The sequence below is a fragment of the Strix uralensis genome, chromosome 1 (assembly GCF_047716275.1).
Source record: "Strix uralensis isolate ZFMK-TIS-50842 chromosome 1, bStrUra1, whole genome shotgun sequence".
Classification (NCBI taxonomy): Eukaryota; Metazoa; Chordata; class Aves; order Strigiformes; family Strigidae; genus Strix; species Strix uralensis.
In genome coordinates, this window is record NC_133972.1 from 83348779 (window position 1) to 83366948 (window position 18170).

Sequence of the window (18170 nt, forward strand, 5' to 3'; positions counted from 1 at the left end):
CAGAAATTTCTTTTTTTACCTGGACTTGGATAAACTTAGGCACCTTCAAATGCCCCTAGTGGTACACATTACTGCACAGTGGTGCATGTCTTTAGAAATAAATAGGGAGCTGAAGATCAGTAACTTTACAATATCAGTGTCCTCTGATTCACTACGTCAGTTTAATTCTCCATCCAATAAAATTCGCTTTGTATATATAAAATATTCCCTGCAAGCATTATTTTTTTTCTAAAGGGGCTCCACCATGATTCAAAGATGACAGACTGTAGGCTATTAAGGCATCTTGATTTCCATGGCTGTACCACTGAAATGCAGCATTAGCAAATACAATGTATTGAATGCCTCTGTTGTAAATAGTTCAATTTTTCTGAGTAACTAACTAGGCAATAAGAACGCTGTCACTTCTGTGTTGACAAAGTATCTTAGTTACTGAGTAACTATAGAGATGTTTCCCTTATGCTTGACGTAATTATCAAAATGCCTTTCATTAGCTGGTGGAAACGTTACGGCTCAAAGCGTAATTCCTAGAATGTAGTTCACTGTTTGTAGTGGCATACAAATCAGAGCGGCACAGGCCAGCTATGCAGCTGCAGCTAGAAAGATTTTCAATTTACTTCTTGACAGCAGCCCCTTATAAGCAAACTGGAGCATCTGAGACCACCCTCCAAATCAAGTTTTAAATTTGGGCTGCCCTGGGCACATGGGCAGGAGAAGAGACAACCACAGACAAGTCCAGCAGCCACAGCTATGGCAAGAGTCACAAATCACTTTGTTTCTCTTAAAGCTCCAGCTCCTGGAGTCCTGTGATTAGGTAAGGACTTAAACTCTGTGTTTTTGCTTGTTCAGAAAGGGGGAGGCATTTGAAAATGTGTGCAAAGCTCACCCTAAGAGCTCCAAACTGAAAACGACACGTCCCCGATCCATAGGCAAAAATTTCTGCAAGGTCCCTGGCCTGTGCTGCTTTAGTACTTAGGGGTGGTTCAGATTTTGCCCTGCTGCAGTTCACTCTCTACAAACCTTGACTGGCTGAAGTCTCTGGCAGATACCCCAAAGCTGGATGTGTCCTGTGCCGGGAGAGCATGGGCTAGTGCACTGCAGCGGGGTTTACTTCCCACTTGGCATTCATGCTGCGCTCTGCGTGGGTGATACCATACAAAAATATTACTTATAGTGTAATGCAAATAATAATATATAAACTGCACCCACATTGTTCCAACAGATTGTCTTTGAAGATATGCAGTGGTGGAGGCTCCATTGCCGTCATCTGCCCTCTGCCTCACTGCCCTTACCAGCTATAATTATTTCCCAGTGACTAATCAGAAACTTCCTCGCAGCCCCACAGGCAGAGAGTAGAGTAATTCCCTTTTGGTTTGCAGCCCCACATGTTGAAATACTCTTCTTTCCTTCTTCAGGCAGAACAACCTCAGTGCATTTGGTCTTTCCCCATAGGTGACATTCTCCAGGCCCCCTGTCAGCCCCGTGGCTACCCCCACACCGTGTCCAACTGGGGTGCGCTATTTCTGGGTTGCCATAGCCCAAAACCAATGGCCTGACCTCCAGCTGCATCTCTGCCCCTGCAGGGTAGAGCAAAAGGGCTTCTGTCCCTATCTTGCAAGCTGTGTCCTTGTTTGTACATCCCAGCATGGCGTTTGTCTTTTTCTCAGAAGCCCGGTGCTCCCACGCTTTAGCTCACAAGCCAGGGTCCTGCCCAGCCATCTGCCAGCCAGGCTACTGCTCAGCTGGATTTGTCCGTTGTTCCTGCCTGATAGCACCATCTCGTATGAACTTATCCCTGCTCTGAATTGCACCCTCTGTTTCTCCCCGTCCCACCCCACGGGGTGGGGGTGCAGACCACCATAGCATCCCTGCTGCCCCCGGTGGCACCAGTGATGACACAGAGTGGTGCCAGCCCTGGCACCAGCCTGCCCTGCTGTTCCTGATACATCTCGCCACCGTGCCCGCTGCTGCTCACCCTCGTGCTACAGTTTTCCGACAAGCTTTGTGTCACCCTCTTGTAAATCTCTCTTCTGAGCTTACTTATGATGAGAATGACATCAGAGACACTGTCAAAAGTACTCAGAAGCCAAGATACATGACATTTACTGCCTCTCTCCTTTCTGTAAGACCAGTGACTGGCTAGAAAAGGAGGTAAACTTGCTTTTGCTCATTTAGTGCTTGTTCTTTTTATCATTGTGAACTAGTCCATTTGATTATTTGCTCCAATATTTTCCTGGACATTGAAATGAAGTTAGCCAGTCTTCTCCTTTTCCCCAGTTTTAAAGGCAGCCACACTATTTGTCCTTCCTGACCGTCACAGATTGACTCATCCTTCATCAAGTCTTACAGCTACTACAGCTACTCGTGACGCAGAGGTGTTATTAGCCAGGTCTTCAGGTATCTGAGGTCAAAGTATAGCTGCCAATTTGCAAATAATTAACTTCTGCATGAACTATTTCTCCTGTCCCTTCCTTATTAGAGGCACTTATCTTACCCTTTGGCACTGCTGGTATTTGCACTTTCCACCCGCGTGCAACTGGTGTTTTGGGGAAGAGAAGTAGAAACTAAAAGGCACTAAATGCTTTGCCTACAGGAAGGAAAGCACTGAAAACTTTCTTATTTCACTGCACCCACAGAATGATACCTGGCCTTCCTGATGTCCCTTGCTAATCCCATCTGGGCTTGCTCCTTGGCCCTTCCTTGTCCTTGCACGCTGGGGTGATGCTTTGTATGTGCTGCCCGTCGGCTCGCCAAGTCTTCTCTTCCCGGCCACTTCCCTCTCATGCTGGGGATGGAAGACAACAACAATTAAAGAGTAAAAGGTGGAGCTTTTAGAGAACAAATAAGTGAATCATGCCCTAGGACCTGTCACTATAAATAAAATAAAGCAATAAATCAGCAGGTTTCACAGAAACAGCATGGCCTAGGCTTTGCTCACAGAGCCAGAGCAACAGATACACACATCCACAGATCCGCACAAATGTAGTTGTCCCAGGACCGACGAGGCTGATTTTTCACAGTGCCATTTGTATTGAAAGGAGTCAGTTCAAAGTGAAAAAGGGTCTTCTACAGCAGCGTAAATCAGCCCTAAGGAAATTCGACACTCGGCTGTACGATTAACGCCAGAGCTGTTCTGCTGTTTTGAACTTGGGAGCAGGGACATCCCCGAGGCAGCACACAGGGAGCGGGTAACAGGAATGCCAATGTACAGATATTTGATATCATCGTTGGAAAAGGCTAGTGGGTCTTTGTCACTTAACCACCATTTCTTTCTTCTCTTTGGCTGACAAAAAAAAAAACCTAACCATGTTTTGTTAATAATGAAGAAAAATGACACTTTGGAGACAGAGCCGCAGTTACCCAGATGTGCCACAAGTGGTTCTGCTCAGGAGACCTACGCTTGATTAAACTGAACCCTGACTTGCGAAATACTAGAGCAAGGACTGTTGTGGGGCTTCATTCAATATAACTCTGGGTTATTTTTTATTGCTCCTCATCTGTTTTCCCTGATGTTGACAAGGCCAGAGAGTGCCTTGGCGCAGCGATCTCTGTTCTCAGTGGTACGAGAACCATGCATTGACTGACCTTACTGAGGTGCCTGTCACATAAAAACCCTCCTACCATCTGGAGTCCTGCCTGCACCCCCTTTTTTCTCTCCTTCATGAACATTTATAGTAGCAAAACTACATATACTTTGAATTAGTACGGAATTTAAAATTTTGCAGTGAGTAATTTCATACAAAATGAAGTTCCTCTGCAATTCTATATATTTGTATCAATAAAATTCATGGACATGCGGTTCCCAGGGTGAAATCCAGACTTTTTTTAGGAGGGGATAGAAAATGAATGTGATTCTCCAGACACTGCTGGTCTCCTCTCTACTGTAAACTGGTGATACAGTGTCCTGCCACTCAATTTATATTTTCCTTTGCCCACACATCTCTTTCCTATTCCTAGGGTTGTCCCTGCTTTACATGTCTTTTTTGTATCTCATTCCTCACATCTAAGATGATTGTTTTGTCGTGAGATACTCTTTTCCTCAAAATTCATCAATAACAGAGAAAAATGGAGAAGCCAGTCAGTGCCATGGTAGGTAAAAGGGGTAAAGTAGGTGAGGCAGTTAGCATTCATCAAACATTTAATAATTGATACAAACAGAGACCAGCTATACGAGATCTTGATATGTTTTCTCTTTGTGCAACTTGGTTAGTCCATCACGCAAGTCCCTGCAGAGCACCCCAGGACTTACCTGTGGCCCTGACCTACATTTTGCATGGCATGTGCACCCGTCTTTCCCCAGACAGCAAAGCCAGGTTTTGAAGAGGGTTTCGCTCCTGTTTCAAGGCGCCTGCAGCTGCGCGCAAGCAGAGACCTGGCAGATGGCCCCTGCTCGCCCTGGCTGTGCTGTGGGCTGGTGTGCGCACTGCTGTTCTAGGTGTTCTAGGTAAATGTTCATAAGCTCTTACTGTAAAACAGTCTGTGTGGTTCCTCGTTTCTTATTCCACCCTTTCCTTAGTCTAGTTTTGACTCTTATAGCAGACACCACTCTGGGAAAAGCCAGTGTTTCCTGGTGTTAAGATCAGCTGAGCTGGTGTAGTCTTCCTAAGCTGCAGCGCTGGAGGGTTGGCTTTAGTCAGGTTTGTTTTGTGTTGGGCTTTTTTTTTCCCAAAACACCAGAAAGCATGCTAAGAAGATATCCTATAAAGGCCAGGGAATGGGCTATTGATTCAAAGACGCTTTAAGATTCCCAGGGAGGTGAAGCCAGCAAATGCTGTGTCACGCCAGGCTTTGTCATGCCACCCCCAGCAAGCCACAGTGTGCTCGGGGCTTGCCGTGCCTCCGCACCAGGGTCCCCGTGGTGACCATGACAGACGGGGCCAGGACCCTTCTTACACTGGGCTGTGTTGTGATGCAAAGACCTGTGCCTGTCCTGAGCCCGTAGGTACAAGGACCTGGGACAAACCAACTGCCTTGCCTCATCCCTTAAACCACACAGCGTACCCTTTTCACAGCTAGGCTTTTTTCCCCAGCATCCTAGGTGTAGGTGTACTGCTTTACTTGGCAACTGCTTGCCAGCATGTGGATTCCTCTTTCTTTACGGTGAGGCGGGGGCTCCCGATGGCTCCAGCAGTTTGTCCTCATGCCCCTATTCCCCTCCTCATCAAACTGCCTGCCAGGAACCCACACACCTTTTGGCTCCCACAACCCAAACTCGATGGGTCTTGCACAACAGGTACCAGCTGAGTGCATCCCTTTGCTTTCATTTTTTGTTTATCAGGATCCCCATGTACTGCAGCTGTCTGCTAGGCAGTTCCCTACGTGTAGGGGAGATTACGAAAACACAAGGCAGGGGGATAAGTAGTCAGGCATGGGCTCAGAAACATGCTCTGATTTGCTAAAATTGCCTGGTGAAGATTAGAACGATTTCAGGCATTTGCAAAGCAGGTAACAAAAGTAGCACCTTTAGGCAAACATAACCCTAATTTCTCCACTTAATAATTAAAAGGGCAAAATTTAGGGGAAAATATTAATCCCTGTCCATAGAAGACTTTCTTCTCTCTTTTACTCCAGGCTATAAGTATCAATGGAGTTAAACATTTATTGACACTTGCGCAAGCACAGCCAGAGCAAGAGAGCTGAGTAAAGGCAAACCTTTTCAAAAAAGAAGCCAGAGCACACTGATGCTGGCAAGAGGACATAGGGTTCAAAGGAAACGAGGATGAGGGAGATTGTGAAACTGGGATGCCTGTGCTTGCAAATTACTTGTAATGGGTCCAGAAATTACTTGTCTAGTGCTGTTGGTTTACCTTTTACCTACCACTAGGTATGCAGCTAAACTCATTAAAGGGCTGTATCTAGTCATATAATTTGTTTACAGCTAGTTATTTTCCATTATAATAACAATAGCATGATACATGCAAAAGCACGCTGGTGTTTTGGTGGTAGTATGCAGGTGTGCCTTCTGATGGCAGCTTACTGCTTGCTGAGAGCCCAGTTGCAAAACGTTATTTAGTCCTATTAGGAGTAATTTCAGGGGCAGACTGGGGAGCACGATCCCTCCCTTTGCCACACGCAAACATGCACAGTTTAAACTTGTTTCCTCCCTAATTACGGGTGAGCAAAGCACAGGCGCTTTTCTTTCCTTCTGGGTCATTTAGGGTTTGAAAAGAAGAAAATGAGGGAGACAAGAAATTATAACACAAGGGGTTTTACCTTCTTCCACATACACTGTACCCATGCAACAAGAGCTGTCTGAAAGTGGTTTTCTAACCTCTGTATCCCAGTTGTAACACATGCAATCATATAACTTCTTTTGCAGCGGGAGTGATGCTTCCCGCTCCTGACAGAACAGACTAAGCTGTTCCTCTGGGTATCAGCTCAGAGAGTTACTGCTTTCCTTTGGCACAATCCTTAAGCTGACCTGTGGGGATGACAAAGGTGGTGAATCAGTTCCAAAAAAAGGAAAATGAGAATTGTATCGCTGGCTGAACCTCAAGTGCTAATGGGAATTTGGCCTGCCTGAGGCAGAGCACAGATTTGGACTGTACGTTGTAAGTCCTGGTAACATCCTCCTCTGGCACTTGGTGCTTCTTCTAAAAAAAAAAAACATCAGACCTCAGGATTTGGAAAGGGTTTTTGCAAAGATTCTAAGAAAATTTTAAAAAAATGCGGGGAAGTAAAAACAATTCAAAGTTTTACGAAATATGCAGAAAAATATTTCTTTTGACTGGCTTTAGTAAGTACATCCAGGTTCTGACTGAGGGGCATAAACACTGGTTTTTGGAATAGAAACATTTTTCCTGGTAATTTATTATTCTCTGAGCTTGTCATGAAGCACAGAGCAACTGTCAGTAATGTGCCCCATGAACACAAAAATACCTTGGATAACATCTATCTCAATATTTTGCCTTTCAAATGTTCCTCATTGCAGTGAGCACTGTGTTTACCAAGAAACAAAAGATATAAAGAGAACAGTTTTGTTTGGTACAGTAATATATCTAGAACAATTATTTCGTGGTTATGGAAAAACCCTTGCTGTTTCCACTGTATGTCTTCAGAAAAATTCTGTCTTGTCAAGACATTTTATGAAAAGCTCAGGCTGTCCTATAAAACCATGCTGTATGCTTAATTTAATCACAGAGAACTGATATAAAATGCATGGACTGCAAACAAGAGGTGAAATCTCATGACTTCATGTGAACCCTCTCTTGTGATGGAGAACAACTTCTGACTTCAGCTTTTACTGCCGTAATGTATAAGTCCTGACACACATTTTCATTGAATAATATATTGAATAATTCATGCTACAGCTCCAGGGGCAAATAAACCTCGTATCACAACAGTGGACTTCCTCATCTTTGTGAACCTCACCTCCTTAGCAGGGTATTTGGTGGCTGAAGGCTTCACTTGGGAGTGTGGCCTCTTTCTTGACTGTTTTTCCCACCTGACTCTCCCTGGCTTCCCATGTACAGTAGAAATAATTTTCTGATTTTCCTGGAATAGTCAGTAACTTGGGTCTCTGTAATAACCCTACCTTTGTTTTTCAGGTGTGTGGGGGTTTTTTGCTATATTGCCAAATCTATATTTGCCACCAGCCCTGCCTTGCAGGGGTGTTTCTGCAGCAGGGGAGAGGCTGCCAACACTGACTGTGGCAGCTATGGTGCATTTGCTAAAAGCCTTACAATGTGTGTTATACAGAAAAAAGTCTTCAGCATTCCTACTCTGGTCTTGTGTGGCTCCCAGCTGAACCTAGCTGTATCTGCCCGGGGATGGTTGTCCTCTAGAAGAGAGTCTACTCAGGACACGTCAGAAGATGACAACTTCATCTGTCTCCCAGAAATAACCAAGATGCTGCAACTACAAGGGATTTACAGCAGGATTTTCCTAGAAGCAATGGGAAAAGGATTCAAAGGCAGAGCTCACCTGGGCGCTGCTTCAAAAATGTCCCTCTTTCTACAAGCCAGATAAATAGGAGCAGGTAACACTTATAATTTTTTTTTCCTTTTTTTGCCTAGGATGTGCTCCTGTGGCAGCATGAGTGGCTCTGCATACAGCTGATATACCTTGGGGAAGCCAGGTTTGACAGGGATTGCTTCCCCTGGCTAGTCAAAGGGGGAAATTTAGGCTTCACTGTGACCACATATAAAAGTGTGCTTTGTCAAGGTGCCACCATCCATCTGATGCACTTAGCTGGGATTTTGCTGCTGCTTCAACTTTTTTTCCCTATTGCTCACAGATGGGGAAAGGCTCTGTGAAAGGCTATTAAGACACCTCGCATTTTCCACTGTAGTAGACACCAAGTTCAGAAGTGTTATCTTTGTTCCCTCAATTATGCCAAGCACGTTAATCTTGACGCAAAACAAATTAAAATGTTGTCATCTATGTTGAGACAGTTTCAGGGGGTGGTGGTAGTAGTGTATGTAATGTGCAAAGTTTCCAGTGTCTCTGGCATGCTTCGTTACCTGAAATCAGTTAGTTGGAGTTTCTTGACCTCCAGTACAGGATCTAACCATTGTGTAACTCTGGAAAAACCTTCTGTTGTTACACAATATTATTTGGTGTCACCTCCATCTGCGATACAACTATGCAATCAAAGCTGTACTGTGAGCACGAGCATATTTGTACACCATACACACCTCTCCCTCCCCAACTGTGTATAGATACACACACCAAACACCACTTGCTTGTTTGGACAAACAGAGAACAATCCTCTTTCTCCTGCAAAGCAGGAGGAAAATGAGGTCAGCAGCTGAAGTAGGTCCATGACCACCTTGATTCTGTATTTGAACTGCATGGGTGGATGCCATTTTACATGCAGAAAAGACGACTGACCCTTGCCCTGAAGTACCGAAACCTCACGCGTCACGTGCCCAAAATGAGTCTTGCAAAAGAAAATACGAATCGCCTGTCAGATCTGTGACTTTGGGACCGGCTCTGCTTTCCACCCCCATCTTTTTTCCACCTGGGATTCATAAACCCTGGGTCATTCCCATTTATGTCATATCAAAGAAGAGGAGAAACCTGCTCCTGCCGCCTACACACATGCATTGGCCAACCTTTGTACCTGGGGCCAGCGGAGGTATAGCCATGCAAGATGTTTTGCTCCATCCAGGGAAGGGAGCGAGTCAGCCACTGCTCTACAAAAGCACGTGGGGGTCACCGGTGCTGCCCCTGGCTGCGGGACCAAGTGAGTGGCAACTTTGCTGGGGCCATTGGTGGTGGTGGTGACCCATCATCTGATATTATAAGTTGGTTTTTTTATTCTAGTCAAGCTTAGCTCAACACTGGGGTTTTTTTCTTGGGAAAAAAAAAAAAGAGGTGACACCTAATTTATGTACCTTCTGCCACGCATGCTGTGGACATGCACGCGAGGATGCGGAACTGTGCGAGGAGCGGGGCTGTGCGTGCCGGGGACAGGCGTTGCTGCCAGCGGCTCCCAGCAGGCTCAGGGCTCCAGCACTGGTCACAAACACGATGAAGTGTTTCAGCCTCGCTGCAGTCCTTGGTTGCACCTCACCATAGCCCACCCAGGGTCACTAACGCTGATGTTGCTCTTTACAGCCACAGACCTCAAGCTGTGGTCAGTAATGCTGGACACAGCCGAAGTGAAGACACCAGCATGTGGCGACTTGACTCCTTATAATATCCCTCAGAGAAGAGCAATAATGATCAGAGCTCATCATTTTACAAACATATAGGGACCACTCCTCACCCCAAAGCTCTTGCAACACCTCAAAGACAAGCAGGCAGCAATGAAAGAGAGAAAACCAAGCAAACAGATCTTCTAACAGTATTTAAGTCATCAGCTCTCACTGAAATCAGAAGGCAGAAATTAGCCTGGAAGATCTGGCTTAAATTAAGCAGGAGATGGTCACACCACGTTTGCATGGTGGTAGAGAAGACAGTAATCCTAAAGTCTCCTAAGTCCCAGCCTTATGCTCTTTCTTCCTAAATTCATGCCAGAATGCTTAATCTTTGAGAAGCTTATGCTAAGATTTCTGTGTTTGTTTAAAGTTTTAAAACAAAACCTAATCCCCTACAGGGAACCCTACACTACAATTCTATTTTTTTTTATCCCAGATGCAAAACAACCCTAAACCTGCTCTGCAGATCTGCTGGCACAGAAGAGATGGAATATGATTTTGTTGGGTTTTTTAAACCCCTTATTGATTTTTTTCCTGGGTTCGTGAAGGGTTCACAAGTGAGAGTGATGGTCCTTTGGGTATGACTGTCCATTTTAAGTCCCACCTCCTGCATTGAAGTGTTAGAAAAATATGGACAGTTATGCCGGAGGGCTTGCTTTTGCCCTGGAGCCCCACCAGCTTCATTTGAAATCTGGTTTTCACCTGATGTAGTTAAAGCAGCACAGAGAGGGCTGTGTGAAGGTCATAACCATTTTAACCTAGCACAGTGCGCTTGAGTTCAAAGAGCAGTGATTTCAGAGCAATTGGCCTTCTGCGGGTGGCAGAGGGGAAGGACCTATTTCCTTTTGGACCTGCTGTCCACAGACGTCCTCTGGGCACCAAATCCTAGGGGCTGGGGACAGATTTTGGAGGTGGTGGAGCAGGGCTCCCACCAACACCAGCTGGTACTCAAAAACACCCGCACACAGCTGCTGGTGCCACCTTCCAGAAAAGAGGACCACTACAGAAAGGAGACCCAGGAGCTGAGCTCAGGCATGGACCTCAATTATCCGCATAGCTGGAGTATCAGTCATATGATAACCCTGTAAGCCACATCTGCTGGACATGCCGCCTGGTTTCTAAGCCACCACCTGGCCCTTGGTCATGACTTTTTCAGAAATCTTGTTCTTTGAAATGGTTAGAGCACCTAAACTCAAACAGCAAAGGGAAAGAGATGGACCTACTGAAAGAAAAGATGCTGTACAAAGAGCTTCTCTGACAATTTCAACCTAAACGAATGCCATATGGTAATACTACAAGAAAGTGAAAATGATGTCTTATTATGGGAGGTGCTGGACAATGGTGATTGCACTCATAGTTGCCTGAACTACAGGTATACGTATAAATGAAAAAATAAAATCAGGTGTACCTATAAACAGAACATAGAATCACACAATAATTTAGGTTGGAAGGGTGTCTGGCCCAATCCCTACCCAAAGCACAGCCAACTTCAAAGTCAGAGCAAACCTTTGTCTTGGAGAGTTTTGCACATCTCTGCAAGAGATGATTTGAGCACCATCCCTGTGAAAATTTTTTCCTAATGACTAACGGGGATTTCCTTGTATGTAACTTCTGTTTGGTACCCCTCATCCTTTCACTGTGCACTTCCAAGATGACCCTGGCTCTGTATTTCCTGTAAGGTAGTTGCAGACAGCAGTATGGTCTCCTTTCAGCCTTTTCTTCAGGCTGGACAAACGCAGCTCTCTCGTCCTCTCCTGGTACACCACGTCCTTCTGTTGGACTTGCTCCAGTGTGTCAATGCTCCTCTTGTACCGATGACCCTACAACTGGACACAGTACACTTAGATGTGGCCTCACAAATACTATGCGTTTTCTTCCAGAGAGGCCAATTGTTTGTTTGGTTTGGCTGTATTCTAACTTCTCTTAATTTAAGAGATTTTGCTTTTCCTGTTTAAATACAGTACTGACTATCACTGGACATATGATACTCAGAAGGATCCTTCAGCTGACCCCACGTGGCTGCTCTCTTCTTATCTGGTTTCTAATCATCAGAGCAAGGAGGCTCCAGAACAACCTTTTACTGAGAGCAGCAGGACAAAATCCAGCCTAATTACCTCTGTAATGGAGCTAGTGCAGTCTGGAACAGAAGTCTACAGTGATCTGTGGGTGATGGTAGAGGTTGCAGTCTTGGCCTGGAGTCTCAGGATGTCTATTAAGCCCCTACATTCCTCTTTGCCATTTTAAAATGGAAAACCCACGCTTGCCCGTACCTCAATGCCTGTAAAGTAAGGCATATCCTACGGCAGCGATCTTAGGTCACGCTTTTGTGCCACTCCTTTTTTCCTCCGAATATGCAGAGTCATGCAAGGCGAGTCAAGCAACTTCTGGCACCCCACTTTCCTCACCCCTCCAGGCATGGGCGCTGCTCCCATGTGCACCCTTCTTCTTCCACATGCTTCGTTTTACCCTGTGGTCTGACTTAGACCTGGTTTTGGAGAGGTAACAAGCTCCATCTTGTCTTTGTGGAATGACATGGGCTTCAGCACAGCATGGCACATGGTCCGGTCTTCCCGATGCATTTCTTTCAGGGTGACCTCTGTGCATTAGGAAAACATCGTGTTAGAAGCTAACCGGCATTGAAGGATGAGCAGGCTTTTATTCTGATAAATAATCAGGTCGCATAAATGTTATTAGACACAATCAGTGTGTGATCTCTTCAGGCGAGTACTTCAGCAAGGAGGAAAAACTCCTTGGTACTATGCTTCGTGGTAGAGCATGGTCTGTGGCCAAATCCTATCGCATTTAAGATGATCACATTTGCCTCTGGGCAGGCAGGCAAGGAGAAGCAGGGCAGAGGCACTGCAGCCAGCTTTGCAAAGCCTGTCTTGCTCCTCTCTACGCTTCCCCCCGGGGTCCCTCCATCCCTCCCTCCCTGAAGGTTTGAGGCAAGCCGAGGCACGCGGCCGGCCTCCGGAGCAGGAGCCAGTGCACACCAGCAGATTTCAGCTTCAGAATGTTTCCCTTTGAATAGCTTGACAGCAAAAGCTTTCATCCTGGAGAAGACTGACTTGCATCTGCAGCTCGTCCCCCCGTGTCACCAGGATTTGCACACCAGTGGCTAAAACCTGGCTTTGGCTTTAGGTCGAGTGCTTTAGCAGGGTGGAGCTGCCAAGGTGGCCTTCCTCCCCAGCTTCAATCCCCCTGCCCTCAAGGTCTTCCAGGACAGCCCCGGATATACTGGATGTCTTATAGCTGAATTGCACCTTGGCAAAGCTGCTTAGTATTCATCCTTTGGGGCCAATTGCTGGCTGTCATACAGAGCAAGGGCAATTCACGAGGAAGAAAAGGCATCTTTTTAAAAAATAAAGTGCGTTGGTTTTTTTTCCCCTCCAAGGAAGCCTGCGAGGCAGAGTGACAAGATGCATGAAGAGAACATTCATGCAGACGAGCAGCGTGGCCTATTTAAGAGGAAAGTGAAAGAGCAATTATTCTGCAGCTCCATTCTGATGTTAACCAAAAATAAAAAATGTCAGGATTCGGCAAAAGGACCACACGCAGCCAAGGAAGCGGCACTGACAGCAGAGGGGGTTACGTTGCTGAAGGGACCCTGAATAGGAAGCAAATGAAAGCCAAGTCTCCCGCTCACAAAATCACCAACCCAGCACTTGCAGGAGCAATTGCCATGAGTAAAAGCATTAAAACCCCTCTGCAAGGCAAACTGGAAGCAGTACGGAAATTAAGCCAATTACTATTGTACTTGTTTCCCTGTTCAGAAAGGCTGCACACAAGGAGGGATAACTTTGCCCTCTATTTCTGGCCAACCAAGCTTACCCAGCCTATGCTGCACCTCGGACCAAGTGTACAGCAGAGCTGCCTCTATATTCTATAGATTTTGGAAGCCTTTGCAGAAGCCACCACCAACTTACAGAGAGCAGCCAGTTTTGTCTACAAAACAGCTATTTTCTCATTTTTTATTTTGTCACTTAAAGGATCTTTTCTGATTTCAGGTTTCAGAGAGGGGAAGAGGGGACTAAGTTTGGGGGAGAGGGTACTGGATTTGTTACCCATGATACAGCTGAAGTGGGTATGCTGACCCTCCCTTGGCAGCTGTGTCAACGCATACAGCGACAGAGGAGAAAGTTAACATAATGGGTCTAAGGTAGGGAATTCATTTGTTTTGGTATTTTAAACACCTTTCTCAGATTTCTGAGGGGAAACCTCACCAGGATGAGCAAGAGCAGCTCACACAGTGTCAAACAACCTGCAAGCTCCAGCACAGGTGGCCCTTCATCCCCGCCTACTCCCTCTGCTTTCCAGCCGCTTTCTGCAGAGGCGTCTACAACACAGTGGAATTGCCTGCTCCTGTGCTTCTCAAAGGTGGTTCTTAAAGACCTACCAGCCCTCATGAGAGGCAGTGGGCTCCTAAGCCCTCAAAAGCAGATTCCCAGGGCACCCCGTTAAATAGCTCCCTGAATAGCTTAAAGTTTGCTCTTCTGAAGTCCAGGGTAGCAAATCTGTTGTCCTTTTTTCTCATTATGCTGAAAAATTTAAACTCAACCATTTCATGATCACTGTGGCCAAGACAGCCACCTACCATCACATTCCCCACAAGTCATTCTCTAGTGACAAATATCAGCTCTAGGAAGGCATCTTTCCTAGATGGCTCACTGAGCACCTGTGAGAAGAAGTTATCTCCTACAAACTTCAAGAATTTCCAAGACCTGCTCATCAGAGCAGTATGATATTCTCAGCTGATGTCTGGGAAATTGTAATCTACCATGAGGACAAGGGCTACCAGTCCAGAAATTTCTCCTAATTGACTACAGAATGACTCATCAGTGCTTTTTTTTTTGTTGTTGTTCTCTGAGAGAGGGTATTCACACTCTTTCTTAAACTCACATTTGGCATATAACTCGGGTGGTCTCATCCCCCACCTTTCCTTCCCTGACTTTCCCATGCCTCCGACTACATCGAGGACACAGAGATGTACCTACGCGGGTCTGAGAGGTGCACAGAGGACCCAGGTCCACCACCAGTGCATGCCGCAGCATCACCCCGCCAGAGCCCAGCTGCACCCTCCTGTCAGTGGTCCCAGGGGCGGGGTGGGCAGATGCCCAAGAGGCAGCACAGGGAGGCCACCGTGCACCTTGGAGCAGAGGGGTCAGCTGCGTGGGGTCGAGCAACGCTGTGCACCCCATCCCAGTCAGGGAACAGGCTTGATTTAGGAGCGTGGACATAGCGCTGGGCTCCTAACAGCAGCTGCTCGCATTTCTCCTGAAGCCAATGCCTGCTGCACACAATGTGGTTTATGCCTTCAGCTTTGTACCTCTGTTTACAATCAGGGGACAAAAGCAACTCTGTGTCTCACAGAGGGATGGAATTGATTATACAGAGAATTCCTAAGTGCTTGGATAACTTGATTTTTAGGACCCCTCTTCATACTGTAGCTACATCCTTGAGGCTTAAAAAGAGAAGGAAAAAAGCCCCACGCCACAAACATCCCCACAATTGGATACTGGCAAGACGCAGAACAGGACGGCCTTCCCTCTGAGCAGGACATGGAGTGAGGCACATGGTTGTGTGCACCATCCTCACAAGGGACAAGACATGTTCAGAGCAGAGGAAAAAACAAGAGAAACTAAGGGGAGCACACAGCACCAGAGGGAGAAAGGAGTCCCATCAGAAGCACTGGTGCCAAGCTCAGCTATCAGACTCCAGCAGGTGCACCTCCATTCAGATGCACTTCCACATGCAGCTAGCACAACAGAGAGGAAAAATTGATAATCAGTTGATAATTGTTAACTTTGCCCATTGCTCCTGCTGTAAAGGGCATGCAGCGAGAGCCTCCTTCAGCTGCCTGCACTGGGGTGACACATTGCTGTCTGAGTCACCTACAGCTACTTGTGGCAGCAACACAGAGATAGAAAATAAGGCTCAAGACACACAGGAGACATGCACATGTCTGGAGAGGCAGCTGGAGGCCCCCTGAGGTGTGCCAAGGTTTCTCAAACAACACTAGACATCTATACATGGGCTACCGAATCGAACCCCCTGTCTACAATGATAACAGATACAGTAGGACAGGAGATAGTAGCTCATTAAGGAATTGTCATGATGAATCTAGAAGGGGGATGTCCCACAGATCTTGTTTTGCATGCTTACAGAGGGCACTTGGATATATCAGTGATGGGAATGAGTGGCCACCAGCTGAAGCATAGTCCTAGGGGACATCTGAGACCTGTGGGTTTCGCAGCACTGGGTGGGTCAGGGCGGGAGATGGAAACATGCTCCCACCTCACAGGTGTTCACCAGGAGCTGCTGAGCCTCACAGTGGGACCTGCAAGAGGTACAGGAGCAAAAGCCATTCTGCACCTTGAGGGCATGGCAGGGAAAAAAGTGAACCACTTTCCTTAGTCTGCAATTCACTTGCATATGTTCATCTGAAAGGTTTTTACTGCTGTTGTGTTTTGGGGGGCACTTCAGCATGAGGACAGAAAAGTTTGTAGGAAAGAGGAAGCACTCTCAGCCTGTCTTCAAAAAACAAGTTGTTGGTTTTGTTTTTAATAGAAGAGAGAGAGAAGACTGTCAAGGGAGGAGACCCTCAACCCCCACCACTGACGGTGGCTTCAGGGGTCCTTTGCCCCAAGAAGATGCCTCAAATACCTTGGGGAGGAGAAACATCCAATTTCCAGGCAGAGGAAGCAGGACAAGGGCACTGCAGAGCCACCAAGATCTGCCTGTTGTGCTGGGTGAGATTTCCACTGCTGCTCATGTCTAAGCCTTGCATTTCCCACAGACAAGTTCAGCTCTGGTTTGGTCTGTTGGGCAGCAGAAGCATCCTGAATACACATGTACTTCCACCTCGTGCCACACTAGTCTACAGGTCTGCTGTCCTCCTGCCACCCACTTAGCTCCAGGGACCACCCAAGTCACCACCTCACCTATGCCTGAGTTTCCCCTTAAATCCTGCAAGGGACAGAAACTACACCTATGCTCCTGTCCAACATCCCATGCTGGACACGGGCAGGCCTTGTCTCCCTGCTGTAACTGGTGCTTACAATGTGTGAGAAGACAAGGCCAATCTGCTTGATGCTCAGAACGAAATGAATCCAGAGAACGAGCTTGATCCTTATTACATTTTTTGAACTTTAAAGCTATTCAACCCAAAACATGACATCATCCTAACATAACACAATGCTAAAATAAACAACACAGAAAATACAGAAATGAATGAAAAGATAGCTCTGAGAAATAACTTACGGCCAGTGAAATCCAAAAAACCAGGACAGAGCAAGGTCTCCGTTGACGCACTGAGGCAGACGAACAGCAGACTACAGCATTCACAAGGGGATGAAACAGAAGGAAACCACAGGAAAACAGCATAACGGGAGAAGAGACGGTGTTGTCCAATACACCCAGCAGCAGACCTGGAAGGGGGGATTTCGTGGCTGACTCCATTGCCTCACTGGAAGCAAACAGGTAGAAGGAAGAACATGGGAAATGATAGCACAATAGGGTTTGAGACCAAATTGGAAAGATGAGAGAAGACCCAACAGAGGCAGTGCAATGGAAACAGAGATGAAGGGACAAACCGCCTGGTCTCTCCTTTGGATAACTGTGCCCAGCTGAGCCCAAGTTGCTCCTCAGAGATGCTCCTTGCACACCCCACCTGTGAGAGCCCAGCTGGAGCTGCTCTGCTCTTAACAGATAAAACAAAGGGCAGGTAAAGCCCTATGCTGGGAACAAGCAGTCCATAGACTTGGAACATTTCAGTCAATAAAACAACCCTCACTCAAAATTCATTTGTATTCACATTTGTGAGGCAGTGCCACAGGATTACTGCTGCTCTTTGTCTCGGGGAGGGAGAAGTGACATTTTAGACCCTGAGTGCTGACAAGCACTGGCAATTGAGTTTTTAACTGAGACTATGGTATCTGTAAATGAGAGAAATGTATTTTGCTTTCTTTGGTAAGGCAATGGTGGTCTGGTGCAAAATCTGCCCTCTCTGACCTGTCCCTGCTGCCTCAGGCACCCTATGTAAAACCTTATTTTAATAGGTCTCGAATGAGTGGTGAAATCCATAACCACACAGTTTAATGGCTTCCGCACCGCTGCAAAAATACTTGCATAAAATTGTAGCTGCAAAGGCCTTTTTGCTTCACTGGAGAGACAAGCTGGGTCAATCAGCACTGCTTTGCTTTGGCTTTCCATTTATTGCATGACAGAAATTAGTTCAAGAGTGCCTGAGACTGAATGTGAACCTGAACCAGCCTTAAATAAACAATATTTAGTCACTCTAATAGCTACATTTTAATCTGATTTTTTCCATCCCTTTCTCCCTGTCCCTAGCTGTGTTTTGCTCCTCAGTTTTGCTGCAATTATCGAGCACTTAAAATGGTGTCTTCTGCAAACTGGATGACCTCCATCTCTATTTGCTATCCACTGTCTTTTGCCCATGGCTGGTACAGAACCAGTAAGAAGGGAATCATTACCTACCTGGAAGGGGTTTTCAGACATTATGTTGCAGAA

General features: G+C 46.3%; 1 long non-coding RNA gene across 1 annotated transcript; it reads left to right on the forward strand.

Moving 5' to 3' along the window:
• Window positions 1–571: 571 nt before the first annotated feature.
• Window positions 572–17941, forward strand: LOC141945400 (uncharacterized). The gene is made up of 3 exons (XR_012629504.1): window positions 572–811; window positions 7696–7975; window positions 9559–17941. It is a non-coding gene; the product is annotated as an uncharacterized LOC141945400 (long non-coding RNA).
• Window positions 17942–18170: the final 229 nt, after the last annotated feature.